The 24,044-nt window shown below is 42.6% G+C and overlaps 1 long non-coding RNA gene and 1 pseudogene across 3 annotated transcripts in view; both read left to right on the top strand.

The window, feature by feature from the left end:
* LOC129534350 (uncharacterized) overlaps positions 1-24,044 on the top strand; it is a 54,485-nt gene that overhangs the window by 14,152 nt on the left and 16,289 nt on the right. Inside the window, exons 2-5 of one of the 3 annotated variants that reach the window (XR_010134268.1) lie at positions 3,434-3,505; positions 4,608-4,768; positions 17,006-17,253; positions 18,343-18,392. This is a non-coding gene — a long non-coding RNA (uncharacterized lncRNA). The remainder of the gene's footprint in view (positions 1-3,433; positions 3,506-4,607; positions 4,769-17,005; positions 17,254-18,342; positions 18,393-24,044) is intronic. The other 2 variants (XR_010134266.1, XR_010134267.1) reach the window with 2 other exon arrangements.
* On the top strand, positions 12,818-13,441 carry LOC101127259 (high mobility group protein B1-like; annotated as a pseudogene).

Raw genomic sequence — 24,044 nt, 5'->3', positions numbered from 1 at the left:
AAAATCATTATGTAAGTGATAGTAATTTATGGGATGAAATTAAACTATTTTGTGATAGTCCCTGTGATAATGGCAATATACCATATGCAACCCGATTATAATGACTGACATAAAATTCATGATTCATTTCCAAATGGAAGGGTTGCTTTAAGAATTTTAATGACAATTGCAATTGCTACTGCCTCTGCCGAGCAGTTTCTCTAAACGGAAACTTGAAAAAATAAAAAGAAAAACTAGGATTCAAGAAAGGTAATCTAATTAGGTATTACTGTCAATAGAACACAAGTTATGTGAAAATATTGATTATAACAACATAATTGTAATTTTCCCGAAATGAAAGCAAGAAACGTTAATTTTATGGATAAATATATAATGCATGAACTGTATATGTCTTTAGCATGCATTCACACATGTCAGCCCATTAACAGAACATCCACAGACATGTAATAATGAAGTCCAGTTATTTCTTCTTGTTTTTGCCAACTTTCAGTCATATAAAAACCGTAAATTTCACTTTTCCCCCATTTTCTTGCTATGAAAGTATATTTGACAAAGTACAAAGATGGAAGAAAGTTTATTTAAATATTAGACATTTGCTGGGCGTGGTGGCTAATCCTTGTAATCCCAGCATTTTGGGAGGCCAAGATGAGAGGATTGTTGGAACCCAAGAGGTTGAGGCTGCAGTGAGCTGTGATTGCGCCGCTGCACTCCAGCCTGGGTGACAGAGCAAGACCCTGTCTCAAAAGAAACAAAATTAGACAGTTGTTGTGTAGGTCTCCATTCACTCTCTCACCCTCTGCAACTCTGCAATGTTAGGGTTAGTCTGACCCTATGGTTCAAGGTCTCCATCTATAACGTGGACACATCTGCACTTAATGGGCGTTTTCTTGACTTAGAATCTTTCTCTGTCCTTTGGCTGCATGATACCTTCCTTGCCCTTGTAGAAAGAGGGCTAACATGTCTAGTCTTCCAAGGTCATCAAAGGAAGATTTTTCTACAACATCCGGTGCATAGGAATTTATGCAGCAGATCATGATTTACTTTATAGAACACATCCCCTGAACTAGATGCAGTTAATAGCCTTGGGCCATTAGTGTTTGAACCTTAGAAGGAATTTTAGAGGTCTGCCCTCACTTGCAAAAGTGCAGTGCTCTTGTTGATCACCTAGGTCCTAAATTTATCAATGAATAGGCTCATCAGGCCAGATGCACAGAAGCGACCTTGCACAGTCTCTCCTAGCTGTCCATTTTGCTTTTTTCTCCTTTGGAATATTCTTCAGCCACCTTACACTCATTCCTACAGAATCAATTGCCTTTGTTTCTCACCATGTGTCATACTAAAATTCTAATCCTGCTGGTAAGAAAGTTTAGTACCCCTCAGAGCTCGGGGGCCCCATATGTCATGTCTGCCCCCCAAGGTTTACATGAGTAAGCCTCTGCCTCACAGGCTATGTAAGATGTAGTGTGCATGGTGGAGGCTTGCTCCCATAGGAACTCTGCAGGTACTCACTATGGGGGCGCTGACACGCAGCTCTGCACTCCCAGCTAGGGTTGGAGATAAGGTGCCACCCACTCTCCTAGCCTAGCCCCACTCCTGATCCTCCCTGAGGGGACATTCTTTCCTAATTCATCCAGCCAGAGATGCACCTTTTCTAATTCTCCTAAAGGCACTTGTAAAGGCTGGAGGTGGCACTACTTGCATCCAAGTCTCTCCACCATCCTCGTTTCCTCCTTCCTCTACAAATCAGGGGTCAGGAGGACAGACAGTGAACCTAGATGAAGTGAAACAACCATGTAAGATAATAGGTTCCAAGCTGTTTATATTGCAAGCAAGCATATCCCCTGCCCAGGTGAATTGCCTTTTGCAACCTGTGCTTGCATAACTAATGGAAAACAACCAGAGTGCAACCCCTGAACGAATTAGACTTGAGCTCTTCTGACCTGGATCCTGCCCTGGCCAAGTTACAGGCCAGTATGCAAACCAGCTGGATGCTCTTGGTGGCTCCCAGCCAGCCCACCAGCTCCAGCAACAGGCCCCTTACAAGGTTCCCTCGGTTTTTGTGTCCTTGCAGCCTCAAAGACTCTCTCCAGGCTTGCAGGCTCCCCCTTTTTGGTGTGTTGTGTCCCCTTACCTATTCTTTCAGTCTATACCAGTGGTTCCCAACTGGGGTGATTTTTGTCTCCTCCCCCTGGGGACATTTGACAAGGCCTGGAGACATTTTTTGTTGTCACATCCTGGGGAAGGGTGCCACTGCATCAGATGGGTGGAGTCCAGGGATGCTGCTAACCTGCCTACAATGCACGGGACACCCACACAACAAATAATTATGTGGTTCACAGTGTCAATAGGACCAGGACTGAGAAATTCTTATTGCACGCCCTCTGCCTGGATCCTTTTACTTGCATGTGATTCTTACTCTTTTATTGACCTTTGGACTAATACTTCACCACCCTTTGTCCCAAGCCTAATTCTCACCTGGATGTAGATGTCATGTTCCTTTTTATTCCACATCCTGAAGCCACTAAGCAAAGGCAAGGGTGCCTTCACCTCACCAGGTTCCTATACATTCTTCAAACACTGGAGCTCAGCAATTATTTCAGGCCATTCTGTGGCTCTTCCTACCACCTCCACACCTGAAAGTCAAGCAGCGCCTGTAGGATCGATCTGGTTAATGCCGATACATTCTCGGTTTTTAAATAGTGTGATTTTAGACTTTTAGTTCTATTGGTGAAGGTACAATATATAATAGAAAGAAACTCCAACAATCCCATACTAAACCTTTGCCCTTTGCTCGGGCTCTTAAAGGATTCACGTGCTTCCAGCTCATAACTAGCGTTGTCCTACTTTCGCTTGTACTGTAACTGATCTCCTTTCTTGGGTTTTTTTTTTCTTTTCTTTTCTCACATAAACCTTCTCTACCTTTTGTACTGCTTGTCTCACATACTATTAAGCCTAATTTGAATTTTTTGTTATAGTCTTTAGTTTCCCAACACTGTTTATACTTATTTAAACAATAGATTTCATCTGCATGGTAGACAGAATGCCCATGAGTCCCAAGATGTCCATGTCCTAATTCCTAGAACTTGTAGATATGTTACCTTATATGGCAAAGGGGACTTTGCAGATGTGATGAGATGGGGGGATTATCCTAAATTATCTGGGTGAGCTTAATAGAATGCATGAGCCCTTAAAAGGGGAGAACCAGGCCTGGTGTGGTGGCTCACACCTGTGCTCCCAGCACTTTGGGAGGCCAAGGCAGGCAGATCACCTGAGGTCAGGAGTTCAAGACCAGCCTGGCCAATACGTCGAAACCCCGAGAGTCCATCTCCAGTGTTTGAGATGAGGTTTCACTCTGTCGCCCAACAGGAGGGCATATATCCTCTATCTCCCATTACCAAAGATTGATTCAGGCATCCCTTCTTGATCTTTCTAGGAGCTGTGAAGTTGCAGAATTTTGATTTATTGGGATGCATCCTGGTGCTTGCCTACAGATCTTGTTTTGCAAGTAAGAACAGAAGACTCTGGCCAGGCGTGGTAGATTACGTCTGTAATCCCAGCACTTTGGGAGGCCAAGGTGGGGTGGATCACCTGAGGTCAGGAATTTAAGACAAGCCTGGCCAACATGGCGAAACCCCATCTCTACTAAAATTACAAAAATCAGCCAGGTGTGGTAGCACGCACCTGTAATCCCAGCTAGTCTGGAGGCTGAGACAGGAGAATCACTTGAACCCAGGAGGCAGAGGTTGCAGTAAGCCGAGATCGCACCGCTGCACTCCAGCCTGGGTGACTCTGTCTCACAAAAAAAAAAAAAAAAAAAAAACACAGGAGACTCTAGGGAGGCCACCAGGCCTGTCAAGGTTGCATGGTTCTCAGGTGGCAGGCTGGCATCACACCCCCCCGCCCTGACTCACAAACTGTTCCTATTTTCATTTCCTTCCCCTTAAAAAAAGTAGAACTATCTCACTGATGTAAGAAGAACATACTTGGCTTTTTTTCTCATAAGGAGTCTTAAAAAACACACTGATAGTTGACACTGTATATATCAAGGTTTTCTGGCAAAAATTTCCATGGAATGTAGTTCAGGGAGATGCTCCAGAAAAATTTTTAAAAAGCCTCTGTGGTCAAATAAGCTTGGAAAATGCAGTATGTTTGTTCCTGCCTTGGAATGTCATCACATACATAAGCTTAATAAAACTTCTCAGAAGTCTATAGTAAAGAAGTTCTAGTTCAGTTTTCCCTTTTCATATAACACCCATTAGCAGGAGGCAAGAAATGCTAGTACAGAAGTGGCTTCATGTCTTTTCTCTGTCCCTTTCACTTGTTGCGTTTAGCACTGTAGGTGGCTCTGGCCTGAGTATGCAATGTGACCCTTTGGGAGTCAAGCAGGTGAGTGCATCCCAGAGCCTGCTGGTTACCACCCATTCTTCCTCCCTTTCTCATTGACGGAACCCCATTTTATGTGGGTCAATGAGTGCTGAGGCTCCCTTGAAGCTTGGTGTGGCCATGTTACATAGTTCTAACCCATGAGATGGGAACAGAAGTCTCTAGAGGGACTTTCAGAAAAGCTCATACATGCATTTTTCTTCATCATTCATTTTCCTGCCTAGAGTGCAGAGGCAATACATGGAGATGCAGCAGCCGTCTTGTGATCATGAGGACAAAGATCATTTACCAAGGATGACAGAAGAGAAAGTTAGCAAGAGCCTTGACCCCTGATGAGGTGAAGTCATTTCACCAGCCTAGCACAGCTTCTAGTCTTCTTGGGAATGTAAGAAAAACAAACTGTTATTTGCTTAAGCTCTTATAGCTAAGTTTCTGTTCCGTGCAGCTATTATTCTAATCAAAGTAATGTTTCAATGTTTATTCCTGAATATCACATAATTTTGCTCTGTAGGTGTCATCTTGGCTTTCTTTATGAATGGCAATTACTGGCTGGGTGCCGTGGCTGAGGTGGGTGGATCACTTGAGGTCAGGAGTTCGAGACCAGCCTGGCCAACGTGGTGAAACCCTGTCTCTACTAAAAATACAAAAAAAATTAGCCAGGTGTGGTGGCACATGCCTGTAATCGCAGCTGCTTTGGAGGCTGAGGTAGGAGAATCACTTGAACCCAGGAGGTGGAAGTTGCAGTGAGCCAAGATATCACCATTGCACTCCAGCCTGGGCAACAAGAGTGAAACTCTGTCTCAAAAAAAAAAAAAAGAAAAGAGAAAAGAAAAGAAAAGAAAGGCAATTACTGGGTAGGGTCTAAGAAGTTTACAAAGCAGGCCAGCAACAGCATCAAGTCATTCAAGTCAGTGTTTCTCAATGTGGCCCCCAGACCAGCAGCCTCAGCACCACCTGGGAACGTATTAGAAGTGCACATCCTCCGACCTCGCCCTAGACCTGCTGAACCTGAGACTCCAGGGGTGGGGCCCAGCAACTGGTGTTTCAGCAAGCCCTCCTGGTGCTCCTTACATACGAACATTTTAGAACCATTTTAGAACTTAGTTTAGAACTAACATTTTAGAATTTAGTTATACATTCAACCTCAATGAATTTGTAAACCCAAGAAAGGTCACTTTGAATGAAATAGTTGAGTCTGAACAGCAAGACTCATGCCCACACCTAACAACAGAGCACAGGCTTTGTGAGAAAAGGTGTCTGGCTTTGCCATGGAAATTCAAACTGAGATAGAAGTACTATAAAGGGGCCAGGTGTGGTGGCTCATGCCTGTAATCCCAGCACTTTGGGAGGCCGAGGTGGGCAGATCACGAGGTCAGGAGATCGAGACCATCCTGGTTAACACGGTGAAACCCCGTCTCTACTAAAAATACAAAAAATTAACCAGGCATGGTGGCATGTGCCTGTAGTCCCAGCTACTCGGGAGGCTGAGGCAGGAGAATTGCTTGAACCCAGGAGGTGGAGGTTGCAGTGAGCAGAAGGAGCAACTCTGTCTCAAAAAAAAAAAAAAAAGTACTATGAAGGTAACGGTGACAGAAATGGAAGCTACCACCACTTAAAGAGTGTGGTTAATTGTGGTTCATGTCAAGGTACCAAGAGGCTAGTGTTGCAATTTTCTTTTCTCTACACTTTGCTTTGAGATGGAGTCTCACTCGGCTGCCCAGGCTGGAGTGCGGTGGTGTGATCTCAGCTCACTGCAACCTTTGCCACCTGGACTCAAGCGATTCTCCTGCCTCAGTCTCCTGAGTAGCTGGGATTACAGGCGTGCGCCACCACACCTGGCTAGTTTTTGTATTTTTAGTAGAGACATGGTTTCACTATGTTGCCTAAGCAGGAGTCTTGAACTCCTGACCTCAATTAATCTGCCCACCTCATTCTCCCAAAGTGCTGGGATTACAATCATGAGCCACTGCTCCCAGCCAGTATTGCAATTTTCACAGGAGGCTTTCACTTTACCTTTTCTTAATAACATACTGTTCCCTTGCCTCCAACTTGGTTCACCGGATAATTAGAATATATAGATAGGATTTGTACAAATCTCAGCAATTTAAGAATTTGCAAATGTGCATATGAGTGCAGACAAGGTAAGAGTGCGATTAGAGATGCTCAGTGTGGCTGGAAATGTAATGAGCATGCTTTATTCTCACTCTCAACTTGAGATCTCCAAACTCACTCTATTCCGTTCCACGGTATCTGCTTTCTCCCTTCTATTAAGCAACCAACCATTACTGAGCACTCTCGATTTTCCAAGGAAGGTGCTCATATATTTTTGGTGAATCCCATGAAGCCCATATTTGTAGCGGACATGTGCTGTAATCCCAGAAGCAGAAGGGACCTGGTCCTCCTTTCTCCACTCTCCCCACACTGCGGAAGCTTCAGGGCACAGAGGCGATTGAGAGTTGCTCAGCAGCAGTGGTGCTGAGCGTTTAGCTCTGGCCACAATATCCGGTGGCCAGTGCAGTTGATGTCAACATCAGTTTCCCAACCAGACCAACCCTGAGGCTTTGCCCTGCATGACTTTCCCGGCTCCCTGAGCTCCCTTAGGTTCTGCTAAGCCTGGTTCTATAGCCTTCCCTTCTATTGTGTGAATTGTCCAAAACTGATTCAATAAATTCCTCTTTTGCCTAAGCAAGCCAGAGTCACTTTCTGTTCGCTTTCAACTTAGAAGTCAAAGTAACATAATATTATTGCCATCTTTTTTAAGTGAAGACACTGACATTTGGAGGTCAAGGAACTTGCCAGATGCGTAATACCCAGCCTCCAATGTGGCCCCCAGTGATCTTCACCTCTCAGGTATTTATTTGCATAGTCTACTCCCATGTTGAATTAGGACTGGTCTGTGTAGAGCTCAGCAGGGATAATATGTGACTTCTGAATTGAGAGCATAAAGGACTTTGCAGCATCTGTCTTGCTCTCTTGGATTGCTTACTCTGGGCAAAGCCAGGACCATGCTGTGAGAATGTATTTACCATGTATTTTATTTTTGTATTTTTATGCCTGTCCCAGGACTAGCCAGTTTTTAGAAATAGCAAACAACCATGAGGGTGCGTCACAAATGTAAACCAATCAATCCAGAGCCCACACACTGCCACCTCCATTATGGGCTCTCACCCTCCAGGCCACTATCCACCTGCCCTAATCACCCAGGAGTAGGAACTAGACAACTAGGGATAGCCCGTATGGCCCAGAGCCTGCTGAAATGATTCAAACTATTCAATCCAAAGCCCAATCACCCTCCCTCACTCATTCCTTCCCACAGAAACCACAATAAAAGTTTGTGCCCCTGGCCAGGCGCGGTGGCTCACGCCTGTAATCCCAGCACTTTGGGAGGCCAGGGCAGGCAGATCACAAGGTCAGGAGAATGAGACTATCCTGGCTAACACAGTGAAACCCCGTTTCTACTAAAACTACAAAAAATTAGCTGGGTATGGTGGCACACACCTGTAGTCCCAGCTACTCGGGAAGTTGAGGCAGGAGAATCGCTTGAACTTGGGAGGCAGAGGTTGCAGTGAGCCAAGATCTTACCACTGCACTCCAGCATGGCGATAGAGCGAGACTCCATCTCAAAAAAAAAAAAATTTGTGCCCCTGTTTTCACTCTGCTCCCTCTGCCTCCTGACTGATCTTGGTACTTCCCCATGTGGCTGGTGTGACACACCCCTTCCTCTTGAGATCTGTGAGCATAACAAACTATCTTTTTATTAGCAGTCATTCCTGATCCGATGGCTTTGCCATACCTAAATATTAATAAAACCTATATTTTAAAACAGAGAACACTCAAGTACCATGTGGTGAAGCCCATATGGAGAGGAACTGAGGCCTCCCACCACAGCCAGCCCCCATTGGCCAGCCAAGTGAGTGAGCCTCCTTGGAAGCAGACCCACCAGCCCCAGTTGAACCTTCAGATTAGGGCAGCCCCAGCACACACCCATCTGCAGTCTCATGAGAGGAGAGAATCTAAGCCAGACTTCCCATTCAAAAAGATCCAAAATTTGCAACCTACAGAAACAGAGACAATACATGCTTATTGTTATTTCAAGCCACTAAATTTTGAAGTAATTTGTTCCTCACTAATGGCTTCTAAGTGGAGGAACTGATTCCTCCACTAACCCCACTTGGGGTTTCTTGTTGCCTCTCCAGTGTGCCAGTGTGAAAAATAGCAAGATACCTTGGGCTTCTGACTCAAACAGTAAGAAAAAAATTGTAATTTCACATAACAAGAATTCAAGATGTAGAGAGCATCCAGGGTAGATTAACAAAGCAGCCCAGTGATCTCACTCAGGCCCCAGATGATTCTCTTCATTTCTTTGCTCACTCAGCCTGTCAGCTGATCGTTCTCTTTTTCAAAAGATGGCAGCATCATTGCAAGCATCTCATACAGACAGCGCAGTTGAGCGCTGTTATTGGTTTAGACCAATGGGAGTGCAGTTATTGGTTTAGACTGATTATCAATGGGAGTGCAGTGATTGGCTTAGGCCAATAACCAATGGGAGCATAGTGATCAGTTTTCCTTTGGGGATGAAGCTTAGGAGTTCTTCACTTGATCACATAGGGCTGGGGACACCCTTGAACAAAATCCAGGTTCTGGCAACAAGGAAAACCTATGCACAAGGGTTGGGGTGATGAATGACTTAGGTACATTATCTTCCATATAAGCCATCAAGGGGCCAGCTGCACTAGCGAGAAGGGCAATAGAGGCCCAGAGAAGGTGTCGGGAAAGTAGAAGAGTCGGGGCAGGTAGGTCAGGGCCAGTTGGAGGGCCTTGGGCTTTACACACAGAATGAATAACCTGAATGAGTCACTACCTAAACCACTGTTCCTTCACTCCATTCTCCCTCCTGAGAATGGGTTATGCACCTGCTCACACATGTGACTGTTCCTTCACATCACCAGTTTGGGTTGGAATGACATGACCCAGCTGCCTCCAGAAGCCTCCCAGCCAATGGACCCAGAGCAGGCTGTGGGCAAATCAGTCAGGTGGTGGCTGCTGATTGGAATTCATCCACATTCTCAGGGTGGAGAGCAGCAGATGTGTGCAGCCTCCTCCCCTATGGAGGGGATGCTATTTGTTTAAATGGTGGTTGGTGATGCCAGAAACACTTGGCCTCATTTATCTGGATATAGAATAATCCAGCACAAATAGATCAGTAGTACGCAGCGATAGTAGCCCAACCCTTTTATTTTGTAGAGATAGAAAACCAAGTTCATGTTGAAGTGACTTGGCCAGGATCACAAAGACCAAACTAGAACTGAGACTGAGTCTTAAGACTCTTGCTTTGATTCTCTTTCTCATTATACCTTGTAGGAAGAGTTTCTATGCTAAATTCTAGGCCGGATCTATAACGCCATTTTTCTGAGAAACAAAACTGCTTTAGGTAAGTTGTTCTAATAGTTCCTCAAGTTCATCTGGAATCTACTAATTATGTTTGATATGGAGACTTATTTTTAATGTTGTGTAATTAGACTTGCAAGTTCCACCCTTAAAACTTTTTATCTGTTGTTTACCAAAACAGGCCAAGATTCCAGCTAATAATATTTTCAACCACTGTCGTCATTCTCCAATAAATTACATAGAAAATTGTCAAGAGTAATTCCTGGCCGGTCATGGTGGTTCACACCTGTAATCTCAGCACTTTGGGAGGCCGAGGCAGGCGGATCACGAGGTCAGGAGTTTGGGACCAGCCTGACCAACATGGTGATACCCCGTCTCTACTAAAAATACAAACAAACAAACAAAAAATTAGCCGGGCGTGGTGGTGTGCGCCTGTAATCCCAGCTACTAAGGAGGCTGAGGCAGGAGAATCACTTGAACCCAGGAGGCATAGGTTGCAGTGAGCCAAGATTGCGCCACTGCACTCCAGCCTGTGCAACAAAGTGAGACTCTGTCTCAAATAAAAAAAAAAGTGATTCCTTTCCAGTGACAGCAGAAATCAGAGACTTCAAGTATCCAGTTCAAGTTCACTGGACTCATTACTTCAAAGGGAGTATAATAAGCTCCCTGAGATTGTCTTTCTGAAGTAACTCTTTTCTGTCTATCAGCTGACTTGCAACTGATTGTGTACTTGACACAGATCCACATGACTCGGTGCAATGGGAATAGTCCAGCAGTTTTGAATTCTCAGATGATTTTCGCTCTTTGTTTCTTGTCTTGTTTGAAGAGATCAAAAGGGAGCTCTATCGCTGTGTGATAAGTATGTTTCTATCACTGTTTTCCATAGCTTTCCCTTCCAAGATCCATTATAACTTTGGAAATGTGGTGAAATGTGTCTTATAGGACTCTATTAAAGACTAAATCTGGTAAGGTTTAGTCTAGGGGTGTGTGTGTGTGTGTGTGTGTGTGTGTGTGTGGTGTGTGTGTGCATGCACGCATGCCCGCATGTATGCTAGGAGTAGGCAGAGTGGGGAAAGGAGGTAATGTGGGGGTTGCAATTGTAGCACTTGGATGAAAACATGAATGTTTAGCACACATCTACAATAAACATGATCTTCATTATTTTTAGTTAGCCACATTATTATTATACCCAGAAAAATAATTTTAAAAGCTTTCAAAGGTTAAAGAAATGATTCACAGCAGATAATCATAATCTAAGTTGGCGGTCTGTTCAGTACCCATCACTACTTCTCCCACTAATTTTCAGATTGCCAACTTGCTATCAGTAAAACATTCTTAGTCAAGCAAACGATTTAACAATTATTTGTCCTCATCCACTTTTGCACACAGGTGAATAAGCTGATGTGGGCTGGAAACAAGATTAGAAACAAACTCTGATTAAACCATTCATTCATCAAATGTACATTAAACACTTACTATCCGACAGGTTTTGTATTATGAGAAAAGAAACAGTAAACAGGAGGCTGGGTGCAGTCACTCGCACCTGTAATCCCAGTACTTTGGGAGGCCAAGGTGGGTGGATCACCTAAGGTCAGGAGTTCGAGACCAGCCTGACCAACATGGTGAAACCCTATCTCTACTAAAAATACAAAAATTAGCCGGGTGTGGTGGCACATGCCTGTAATCCCAGCTACTTGGGAGGCTGAGGCAGGAGAATCGGTTGAACCAGGGAGATGGAGGCTGCAGTGAGCTGAGATCGCACCACTGCACTCCAGCCCGGGTGACAGAGTGAGACTCTGTCTCAACAACAACAACAACAAGAAACAGTAAACAGGAAAAGAAAAAAGGTTTCCATTCAGTAGAACCCTGTGGTGGAGGCCTGGACAGCATGCATGGGCACACACTGGCGAGGCACCAGTCTTGGTGTGAGCAAGGAGACAGTGCAGGAAAGCCTTCAGGAGGAGGTGATGTCGGAACTAAATGTGGAAGGACAGGTGAGAGTAGACAGACATGGAGGTAAAGGGAACAGGAGAAAGAAAGGCTTGGAGGTGTGAGGAGGGAGCGTGCATGTCAAGGACCTCACAGTTAACATGGCGGGTGGCGGGGGTGGGGTCAGCGGGGAGTTAGGGAGTGAGAAGGATGGAGGCAGAAGGTCGGGGGCTCATGCGGGGCTGGGTTGGCTTTGCCAGGAGATCAGACTAAATCCTGATAGCCGTGAGAGCTATTGTAGAAATCATTTCAAGCTGATCAGATTTATTTGGGTTTACTGTAGGAGGGAGGAGGCTGTTTTTGTGTATTTGTTTAATCTTTTTTGGACAAGCCTTAAGCTTAGTGAAGGACTATACGAGGTCCTTAATATTGAAAGAGCCAATATATACTGTCATACATTCTTCCGACATTCTCATTATTCATGTAGTGCATTCAGATAAATATATTCTCAACAAATATTTCCTTCATTTGTAACATCTAGGCAGAGGTGGGCAAGAGCAGATAAAAGAGATGGCAAACTTTGATGACCTTCTTTATATGCCTCAAGGCCTCACCACTGATATGTCATTGAGTATTTCACACTGGCTTCCTCTGACTCTTTTCATCAAGGTCTTAACAACCGTTGTGTCAACATGTGACCTTATAAACTGTACACAAGGACCCTTTTTGGGACAACGTGATCATGGGAGAGAAATCTCTCCCCTTGCCTCCCTCTTCCTACCCATCTGTTCTTCTGCCTGAAGTCATCGGTATTTCAGAGATTAAAACTGTGTTCTTTAGGTCTTAGCCACCAGTTTTTATTTGCATGAGCCATACCAAAGAAACTGAGAAATTGCTTTTGTGGCTTGTCTACTTGGAACTTTGAAAAGAATGAACAGTGAACATTCTCAGTCAGATTCAGATTTCATACAAAACCTGCTTTAGAGAACTGAAGGATAAGACACGTTTATTTAAAACTTTTAAATTATTATCCTCTCGATAGAGACAGCACCAGGGCAAGTGAGAGCCAGACAGGCACTGGGCGACTCTGTGCCTCACTGAGGAAAAATTACTCAACATGAGCAAAGGAGATCCTAAGAAGCCAAGAGGCGAAATGTCACCATACGCATTTTTGTGCAAATTTCTCAGGAGGAGCATAAGAAGAAGCATCCAGATGCTTAGATCAACTTCTCAGAGTTTTCTAAGAAGTGCTCAGAGAGGTGGAAGACCATGTCTGCTAAAGAGAAAGGAAAATTTGAAGATACGGCAAAGGCGGACAAGGCCCATAATGAAAGAGAAATGAAAACCTATATCCCTTCTAAAGGGGAGACAAGAAAGAAGTTCAAGGATCCCGAGGCACCCAAGAGGCCTCCTTCAGCCTTTTTTTCTATTCTGTTCTGAGTATTGCCCAAAACATCCTGGCCTGTCCATTGGTGATGCTGCGAAGAAACTGGGAGAGATGTGGAATGACACTGCTGCAGGTGACAAGCAGCCTTAGGAGAAGAAGGCTGCAAAGCTGAAGGAAAAATGCGAAAAGGGTCTTGCTGCATATCGAGCTAAAGGAAAGCCTGACGCAGCAAAAAAAGGGAGTTGTCAAGGCTGAAAAAAAGCAAGAAAAAGAGGAGGAAGCTGAGGAAAATGAAGAGGGTAAGGAGGGGGAAGATGAAGAGATGAAGATGAAGAAGACAATGATAATGAATAAGTTGGTTCTAGTTTTTTTTTTTCTTGTCTGTAAAGCATTTAGCCCGCCTGTACACAACTCACTCCTTTTAAAGAAAAAAAATGAAATGTAAGGCTGTGTAAAATTTGTTTTTAAACCATACATTGTATTTTTTTGTATAATTAACACATTACCGAAATGTTTCTTTAGATAGCGATGTCTTGGTGGTATTTTTTTCTTTTTATATTTTGAGACTGAGTCTCCTCTGTCACCCAGGCTGGAGTGCAATGGCACCATCTTGGCTCACTCCACCCTCTGCCTCCTTGGTTCAAGCGATTTCCCTGCTTCGGCCTCCTGAGTAGCTGGGATTACAGGCGCACGCCACCATGCCCTGCTAGTATTTTCAATAACCACTAACCTTGCCTGATAAAGTATGGGGGTTGTAAATTGGCATGGAAATTTCAAACAGGTTCTTTTTGGTGCACAGCACAAATTAGTTATACATGGTGATGGTAGTTTTTTTCATCTTCAGTTGTCTCTGATGCAGCTTATACCAAATAATTGTTGTTCCATTAACTGAATACCACTCTATAATTGAAAAAAAAAAGTTGCAGCTGTTTTGTTGACATTTTGTTGACATTCTGAATGCTTCTAAATAAATACAAATTTTTTTCCTTTTTTTTTTTTTTGAGACTGAGGTTTGCTCTTGTTGCCCAGGCTGGAGTGCAATGGTGCGATCTCGGCTCACCACAACCTCTGCCTCCCAGTTTCAAGTGATTCTCCTGCCTCAGCCTCCTCAGTAGCTGGGATTACAGGCATGCACCACCACACCCAGCTAATTTTGTATTTTTAGTAGAGACAGGGTTTCTCCATATTGGTCAGGCTGGTCTTGAACTCCTGAACTCAGGTGATCCATCTGTCTCAGCCTCCCAAAGTGCTGGGATTACAGGCGTGAGACACCGCACTCGGCCTAAATACAATTATTTTTAATAAAAAAGGAAGTATTATCCTGTCAAGAGCCACCCTAACCAGACTCAGTACGATGTTAATACACATCACCCAGAAGAGAGGGCACCTTCAGTTCATGCCAGAGAATCTCTCTTGCTGGTAAAAAGTTAAAAAATAAAATTAAAAAAAAATCACCCAATTTGGGCAGTGTTACCAAATGCACCCATTTTTCTTTGCAAGTTCACAAGTTCTTCTTTTTCCTTTTTTCCTTATTTATTTATTTCTCTTTTATTTTTGTTTGTTTGAGATGGAGTCTTGCTCTGTCACCCAGGCTGGAGTGCAGTGGTGTGATTTCAGCTCACTGCAACCTCTGCCTCCTGGGTTCAAGCGATTCTCCTGCCTCAGCCTCCCCAGTAGCTGGGAATACAGGTGCCCGCCACCACGCCCAGCTAATTTTGGTATTTTTAGTAGACACAGGATTTCACCATGTTGGCCAGGCTGGTCTTAAACTCCTGACCTCAGGTGGTCTGCCCACCTTGGCCTCCCAAAGTGCTGGAATTACAGGTATGAACCACCATGTCTGGCCGATTTATTTCTTTTTTAAAGAGACAGGATCTTACTATGTTGCTCAGGTTGGTCTCAAACTCCTAGGCTCAAGCCATTCTCCAGCCTCGGCCACTGCCCCACCTCCCCCGCCCCCAATTGCTGGGATTACAGGTGTGCACCACTTAAGGTTTTGCATTTATTTTCAAACCTTTTTTTTTTTTTTTTGGCTCCTTTCCTGGTCATCATAGTCACATTATAAAAAAAAAGAAATAATACATTTAGATAAATCAACATTAGGAACTACTTATTACTCCCATAGAACATATTCTGTTGTTTTAGGTGCAAATATTTCCAAAATGTAACTATTTGTATGTATTTTTCATCTTAATTTACCTGAAAGACGCTCACAAGTATTGAACTCGATGAAGGAAAATTATAATTTTCTCTTTGTGATTTTTTTAAAGAGTAGTCAAGGGTAATTTATTATAACAAACCACAAAAGAAAGTTACATTTTAAAAGTATTTTGTTGATTTATATGTCAGCAATGACTTCATCTGCCTAGTCAATGAAAGACCACAAGTTTTAAATAAACTCCCCACATGCTGAGCTGTGTGCTTCCCTTATCCTATCACCCCAGCCTCTCCAGTTTAATGACATGAGGTGAGTAATGCTACGATCTGTTGAAGACTCGACAAAGTCACGCTTTGTAGACACCACAAGAGTTAAACTGAACTTTAATAATAACTTCAGGCTGGGGTGTCGGAGGAGGGAGAGCACCAGGAAAAATAGCTAGTGCATGTGGGGCTTAATACCTAGGCGATGGGTTGATAGGTGCAGCAAACCACCATAGCATATGTGTACCTATGTAACAAACCTGCACATCCTGCACATGTACCCTGGAACTTAAGATAAAGAAAAAAATAGGCCGGGTGCAGTGGCTCACGCTTGTAATCCCAGCACCTTGGGAGGCCGAGGTGGGCAGATCATGAGGTCAGGAGTTCGAGACCAGCCTGGCCAATATGATGAAATCCCATCTCTACTAAAACTACAAAAATTAGCTAGGCATGGTGGCGTGCGCCTGTAGTCCTAGCTACTTGGGAGGCTGAGGCAGAAAAATCGTTTGAACCCGGGAGGCGGAGCTTGCAGTGAGCCAAGATCACGCCACTGCACTCCAGCCTGAGCGACAGAGAGACTCAGTCTCAAAATAAATAAATAAATAATAATAATTACTTAAGGTTTATCTTACAATGCTGCCACTTCCCCCAACAAGTCTGGAGATTGAATGGACATGAGTTTAATAGGAGAGGGGTGGAGGGTAAGGGCTGCAATTGGGGAAATGGGTAGAGGAAGAGGAGGCAGATTGAAAATAGTTTTTTAAAATCCCGGTCACTGAGTGGAAAGCGTGCTCACATTCCTAGGAGCAGAGGGGGAATATGGGTTAAACTTGAGGGACACACTAGGAGTTAATCATTCAGGGTGCAGGGTGAACACAAGTAAGAATTCTAAAAATAACGACTTCTCCTTCAAAACTGAAGCAGTCTGCAAGAAGCAGAATTGGAGAGCTTATTAGCTTGACTCCTTTGCCCTCTGCAGCTGATGCTCCCAGTTTAAATCCTGGCACAACCCTAAAATAAGAGTTAGCTCTGCAAAGGTAAAAAGAATTGAGGACACTGAAGAATATATATCAGGTGAGTTTAGTGGCACAAAACTAGCTCACAATTCCACATTGTGTTAGGGCAACTCTGACCTCTGCATTCTTGTGTCTGTCCACAAAGGTAACTGAAAAGGAAGCAGCCAGGTAAGTCATTGTTGCGAGCCATTCTCCCGTTCCACCTTTTCTCATTTTGTGGTGTCAGTTGCTTCGGAAAGAACAAGGGGAAACGAAAGGTGGCCAAAGGAAGGCATTCCATTGTGTGTACATGTCAGTTTCACATTCTGTGCCCTTTACGCCAAAGAGGCCCTTGCTAGATACCATTTCCTCCTAGTTTGCCACCAAGATGGACAACAGACCTTTTCAACAAAACCTGCAAACTGTTTTAATTAATATTGCTAACACCAGGACAGATGTTACAAGATAAATCTCTTCCTCCTTTATTCTCCTCCTTCCCTAGTCATTCCACCCTGAAACATTTTGGGGCCTGTACTAGATACTGGAGACACAAAGGAGACTAGAACATTCTCTGTCGTTGAATTATTCTCAGTCAAGTGAAGACAGAAACTGGTCTGAAAATTTTGAATAATAAAGCCATTTGTGACAGAGACGCAGCTCATATTGGAAGTGGAACTTACATTTCCTGACTCATAATGAAGACCTCTATGCTCAACACCACATACAAAACATGTGCGATGTATAAAATGGGTAAATTCCATTAACAAATACATGTATCATTTCGGGATAGGCTATTTGTGTCAAGACAGCAGAATTTCAAGTACTAACTCATCTTCCCCTTCCACCTTCTTTTTGAATGGCCTTATCTGAATGACTCTGTGCCTACCACTAGAGAGGTGATCTAAGACTTCTTGCCTTTTTTTTTTTTTTTTTTTTGAGATGGAGTCTTGCTCTGTCACCCAGGCTGGAGTGCAGTGGCATGATCTCGGCTCACTGCAACCTCTGCCTCCCAGGTTCAAGCGATTCTCCTGCCTCAGCCTCCTGAGTAGCTGGGACTGCAGTCATGTGCCACCATGCCTGGCTAATTTTTGTATTTTTAATAGAGGCAGGGTTTCGCTATGTTGACCAGGCTGGTCTCGAACTCCTGACCTCATGATCTGCCCGCCACAGCCTCTCAAAGTGCTGGGATTAGAGGTGTAAGCCACCACGCCCGGCTGACTTCTTGCTTTTTTCACTGAATGGTTTGGAGCACACACAAAGGGCTCACACCTGGCACTGTCACTTACGAGCAGTATAAATTTGGGCAAGATTCATAACTTTTCTGAACCTCGGGTTTCACATCTAGGACCCAGAGCTAATATTCCTTTCCTCATGGGATTGTTGTGATATTAAAAATAAAATACTGGGACACAGTAAGCATGCAATAAATAGCAGTGGTTGTTATTAACAAAGAGACTGTCTAGCATCTCCTCTTGTTTTAAACCCCCTTCCTGAGAGAGGTGGAGAAAGAAGACCTAACTAGCAAGCATGGCTCTCTGGAGGGAGCAGGACTTGCAGCTGTTGCGGCATGAGACAGTAGAAGCAGAGCTTCAGCTCTACCAGGACATTCTTCCATTTCGATACGACAGAGTGTCCTGATGCAGCTGGGCTTTTGGGGGTAAGCACCCAGCAACCCCGGGAAATTGGAGTTGAAGCTGTGGGTGCCAGAGACCAGGAGAGGTTCCAGGAATCATAAGACGTTTGTAAGTTTATAGATAAGCTGGTGACATGAAACCAGGGAATATCGGGTTGTATTTATTTATTCCCTTATGAGCAACTCTCAAATCTTTTTGCTTTCAGATGTTGCAAATTCATCCCACCTCCCGCTGCAGCTATGATACTCAGAGAAAGTAAGTCTCCATTGCTTGGGTAACTAAATCTATTGCCTCTCAACCCTACCCTACTTTGAGCTGTCAGGCCTCTTCCCCTTTCCCCACTCTTCCTTAGAGGTCCAAAAAATGCTTCTAGAAAGTACAACTTGAAAACCACTGCCATGACGCAATGTTGGGAACCTTGTTCACATGCTAAAGCTCAATATCACCTCCACTTCAGCTGAAGATCACTAAAGCTCAATATCACCTCCACTTCAGCTGAAGATCACTAAAGCTCAATATCACCTCCACTTCAGCTGAAGATCACTAAAGCTCAATATCACCTCTACTTCAGCTGAAGATCACTTCTCTCGTTGCCTCTTTAATGTCTGCTTCACAACATTTATCACGAGTTAGTTGTGTGATAAGCTGTCTTCCTCACAAGAACCTTATCTCCAATGAGGTCAGGGAATGAGGTGAATCTATTGAGATTTGACACTGTGTCCCCAGTGCCTAGGCCAGTGCCTCGGGCGTTGTAGGCTCTGGAAAAAAATGTTTGGGACTAGGATAATCAGAGGACTGGGGGAAGTCCAGTCCCATTCTCACTCAGGGGGAGTCAGAATAACATAGTTCACATTGTATAGTTCTTTGGAGGTGAAAAGATGGGATAGTAAACCAAACCTTTGAAATCATTCTTGAGGCCAGGCCTGGTGGCTCACACCTATAATCCCAGCACTTTGGGAGGCTGAGGCGGACAGACGACTTGAGGTCAGGAGTTCCAGACCAGCCTGGCCAACATGGTGAAACCTGTCTCTACTGAAAATTTAAAAATTAGCCAGGCATGGTAGCAGGCGCCTGTAATCCCAGCTACTTGGGAGGCTGAGGCAGGAGAATTGCTTGAACCCAGGAGGCAGAGGTTGCAGTGAGCCAAGATTGCGCTACTGCACTCCAGCCTGGGCCACAGAGTGAGACTCGTCTCAAAATAAGTAAATAAATAATCTTTCTTGATACCAAATCTCTCATTAAGCATCTGGAAATCTCATACTTTCTGTCTCGTCTACTATGGAGGAAAGCACCTCATATGTTCTGCCTAAGCACCCCACTATACTGTTCAGAAGTTTCTATCTGTCCGTTTTTTAATTGTGGTATAATACACATAACATGAATTTACCATCTTAACCATTTTGTGGGTGTGTGTTTTGTTTGTTTGTTTGTTTGTTTGTTTTTGAGACAGTGTCTCATTCTGTCTCCCAGGCTGAAGTGCAGTCAGTGGCACCATCTCAGCTCACTGCCACCTTGGCCTCCTGGGCTCAAGTGATCCTCCTACCTCAGCCTCCTGAGTAGCTGGAACTACAGGCATGCACCACACCACAGCCAGCTAATTTTTTTGTTTTTTGTAGAGACGTTTTGCCATGTTGCCCAAGCTGGTCTCAAACTCCTAGCCTCAAGCAATCCACCCGCCTCAGCCTCCCAAGGTGTTGGGATTACAGGCATAAGCCACCACACCTGGCCTCTTAACCGTTTTTAAATGTGCAGTTTGGTAGTGTTAAGTACGTTTACATTGCCGTGCAACCAATCTTCAGAACTATTTCATCTCACAAAACTGAAGGTCTGTAACATTGAACAATAACTTCCTATTATCCCCTCTCCCCAGTACCTGGCAACCACCATTCTACTTTTTGTTTATAAATTTGCTCACTTTCAATATGCCATTTAAGTGGAATAATACAGTACTTTGTGTGTGACTGGCTTATTTGACTTAGCATAATGTCTTCAAGGTTCATGCATGTTATAGCATGTCACAAGATTTCCTTTCTTTTTAAGGTTAAATAATATTCAGAAGTAACTATATTTTTAAACTATTTTTAAATTTTTAATTGTGAAATTAAGGGCATCTATTCTAAGGATACCTAAGAATGACAATGCCTAGAAACATTAAACCTGTCTACCCATCCACACTAGGTAGCCTCATTCTTGAATATGACCACCAACATATTTGTATTAGCTTCTTTAATTCACCTGAGGACATTTAAAGTGTGTCAAAATTGATCTGTATGTGGCAGCAAAACACCCGCCTTGAAGATGAGTGCTAACCTATACTCAGGATCAATCTCATGCAGAGCTGAGTACAAAATGAAAACGCAGGTCCCTGTGTGAGTGCACAGATTGTATGTTTTAGAAGCTGGCACTGCCTGTCTTAAAAGTGCTTCTCCAGAAAAATACTGCCTTGAAATTTCTGCCTATATCTAAAACCTTGACTTTTTTTTTCCTACTGCTATCCTTGAAATTTATCAAAGTAGTGCCCTTATATTGTCCTACTAGGAAATCCCCCTTGGGCCCCTGCTTTTGTGAATTATATCTTACCCAAGTGGGATGAATATCACAGGGTTGGTACCTGTACCCTAGCTCCAAGAGTGCCAAGGAGGATTCCCCAAGCATGTTCTGGTTTACTTTTTTTTTTTTTTTTTTATATCTGCCAGCTGCATTTACCAAGTGCCTTTTATTTTTTGAGACAGGGTATCTCTCTCTCACCCAAAGTTGGAGTGCAGTGGCATGACCATGGCTTACTGTAGCCTTGACCTCCTGGGCTCAAGCAATCCTCCCACCTCAGCCTCCTGAGTAGCTGGGGCTACAGGCGCACATTACCACAACCAGCTAATTTTTTGGTAGAGATGGGGTCTGGCTATGTTGCCCAGGCTGGTCTCAAATTCCTGGGCTCACGCAGTCTTCTGGCCTCAGCTTCCCAAAGTGCTGGGATTACAGGTATAAGCCACTGTGCTTGGCCTAAAAGTTTATTACATGATAGATCTCTGAATACCTTTTCAGTCTCTTCTCTGACAGTTTATTCGAGTTATTTTATGTTTCCTTGGGACAAATTTGAAACATATTTTTCTAACTGGTGATTTCCTTTAGGTTTTCTCATTAGTTTCTATGATATTAAATGTTACAGTTGCTTATAATTTCATTCATCAGTGAAGAGTCTGTGATTATCTCCTTTTTCATCTTAATTCTGTATTTTTGTTTCCTTCTCTCCTTTTTAAAAAAATTAATCTGGCTTGGGAAAAGTTTATCTCTCTTACTATTTTTTCAAAGAATCAACTTTAAAATTTTTCTTTTTATTATTTTTTCTACTTACATGTCATTATTTTCAGCTTTTATTTTTATTATTCCCCCTTCATACTTTTTAAAAGAATATCTTATGAATTTTTCTAATTTATTAAGATTACTATCAGGTTTGTTTTTTATTATAGTCTTTCTTCTTTGGAAATTAATGAGAATTGATAATATTAATAATATTAATAGAATTCCAGCCAGGCGCGGTGGCTCATGCCTGTAATCCCAGCACTTTGGGAGGCTGAGGTAGGTGGATCACAAGGCCAGCAGTTCGAGACCAGCCTGACCAACGTGGTGAAACCTCGTCTCTACTAAAAATACAAAAAAATTAGCTGGGCGTGGTTGGCAGGCACCTGTAACCCCAGTGACTTGGGGGGCTGAGGCGGGAGAATCACTTGAAACTGGAAGGCAGAGGTTGCAGTGAGCCAAGATTGCGCCACTGCACTCTAGCCTGGGCAATAAGAGCAAAACTCCGTCTCAAAAAAAAAAAAAAAAAGACTAATAGAATTCCTTCAGAATGCAGCTTTTACTGTATTCCATTCCCTCCATTTTGCATATTTTCCTTTTTATTGCATTCCATGTGTCTAATCTGTTTTGATTTTCTCACTAATCCAAGATTTTTAGAAATGTTTCCTTTTTTCTTTTCTTCTTTGTTTTATTTTATTTTATTTTTTTTTGAGAAAAAGTCTTGCTCTGTCACCCAAGCTGGCATGATTATAGCTCACTGTAACCTTGAACTCCTGTTCTCAAGTGATCCTCCCATCTCAGCCTCCCAAGTAGCTAGGACTACAGGGAGGCACCACCATGCCTGGCTAATTAAAAAAAAAAAAAATTTATAGAGACAGGGTCTCACTATGTTGCTCAGGCTGATTAAAAACTCCCAGCCTCAAGCAATTCACCTGCTACAGCCTGGCGAAATGCTGGAATTACAGGCATGAGCCATCACATCTGGCCTAGAAATGTGTTAATTTACAGGTAATTGAGTCTTTTTGTGTATCTTTTTTACACTTATTTCTAATTTTATTGTGTTATACTCTAAGCTTTTTAAACATTTGGCATGAGATTTTCTTTAAGTCCTGCAAACTTTGTGAAAATTTTAAAATTTTGTTAGAAGTTTTTCTTTAAGACCAATTACCAAACAATTTTTATAAATAATCCATGGACATATGGGAAGAAATATACATATATATAAAATATATAATATATATAATACATATAATATATAATATATATAAGATATAAGATATAATATATAAGATATAAGATATATAATATATATGATATATAATATATATAAAAAATATATAATACACACACACACACACACACACACACATATCCTTACTTAAAAGATACAAAGACCATATCTACTAACTTGAAATTTTTGACTATATCATTCAATTTCCCAGTGTCTTTACTTACTTTTATTTTCTTTTAAGATGGAGTCTTGCTTTGTAGTCCAGGCTGGAGTGCAGTGGCTTGATCTCAGCTGAGTGCAACCTCTGTCTCCTGGGTTCAATCGATTTTCCTGCCTCAACCTCCCGAGCAGCTGGGATTAAAGGCCTGTGCCACTATGCCAGCTAATTTTTGTATTTTTAGTAGAGACAAGGTTTTACCATGTTGACCAGACTGGTCTGGAACTCCTGACCTCAAGTGATTCAACTGCCTTTGCGTACCAAAGTGTTGGGATTATAGGCATGCGCCACCATGCCCAGCCTTTAATTACTTTTAGACTATTAAGTTTCTCTGATTCTGAAAGATGTATATGAAAATCTTCCATAAAATAAAATCTCCCGATAACAATTTTAAAAGTCATTATATTTTATCACCTTTCCTTTCCTTAAATTTAGCTCCATGTTGTTTGGTACATACAGGTTTATGATGTAGTAATACCTTTATATGTTGTAAGTCATACACTAACATAATGTCCATCTTTCTGTTGTTTTATTTGTATTACTTCAGTGTATCACTTTGTTTTTAAAACTTTTTTACCCCATTTTAAATGTCTTTCTCATAAATAATATAGAGATGGGGGTTGTTTTCTGTTATAATATTTTAGAATTTGTTAATAGAAAAATTAATTTACCTCATTTTTAGTAAAATTGACCTTTTAGTTTTATTCTTTTTGTCATCATATTTACTATTTATTTAATTTTTCTCTTTTCTTTGTCTTTGCTTTTATGGTTTTGACAAGTTGCTCTTCATTCTCTTTTCTCCCTTCACTAACTTGAAGGTTTTATTGTAATTTTTTATTCCACCATTGATTACCTTTTATTTTCCCTACAGTTATATATTTCTTTAGTATAATGTTATATGGAAACAAGAGAGCAAGAGAGCACCCTTTTTCTCTTATGGAAAATGCTTAATTCTCCCACTGTTTATTCTCTTTCCCTAAAGACCCTCAGAATCCTCTTAGCTCCCCACTTAAGTGCAAATATTAGATCACTTTTACTTTCCCCCATCTATCCAACATACCTCAACTCCTAGGTTGTTGTTGTTTTGTGTGTGTGTGTGTGACAGAGTCTCGCTCTGTCGCCCAGGCTGGAGTGCAGTGGTGAAATCTTGGCTCACTGCAAC

Source organism: Gorilla gorilla, chromosome 5, assembly GCF_029281585.2.
Source record: "Gorilla gorilla gorilla isolate KB3781 chromosome 5, NHGRI_mGorGor1-v2.1_pri, whole genome shotgun sequence".
NCBI classification, from domain to species: Eukaryota; Metazoa; Chordata; class Mammalia; order Primates; family Hominidae; genus Gorilla; species Gorilla gorilla.
The sequence above is the reverse complement of the archived record's forward strand: the minus strand, read 5'-3'. Positions and strand labels throughout refer to the sequence as shown.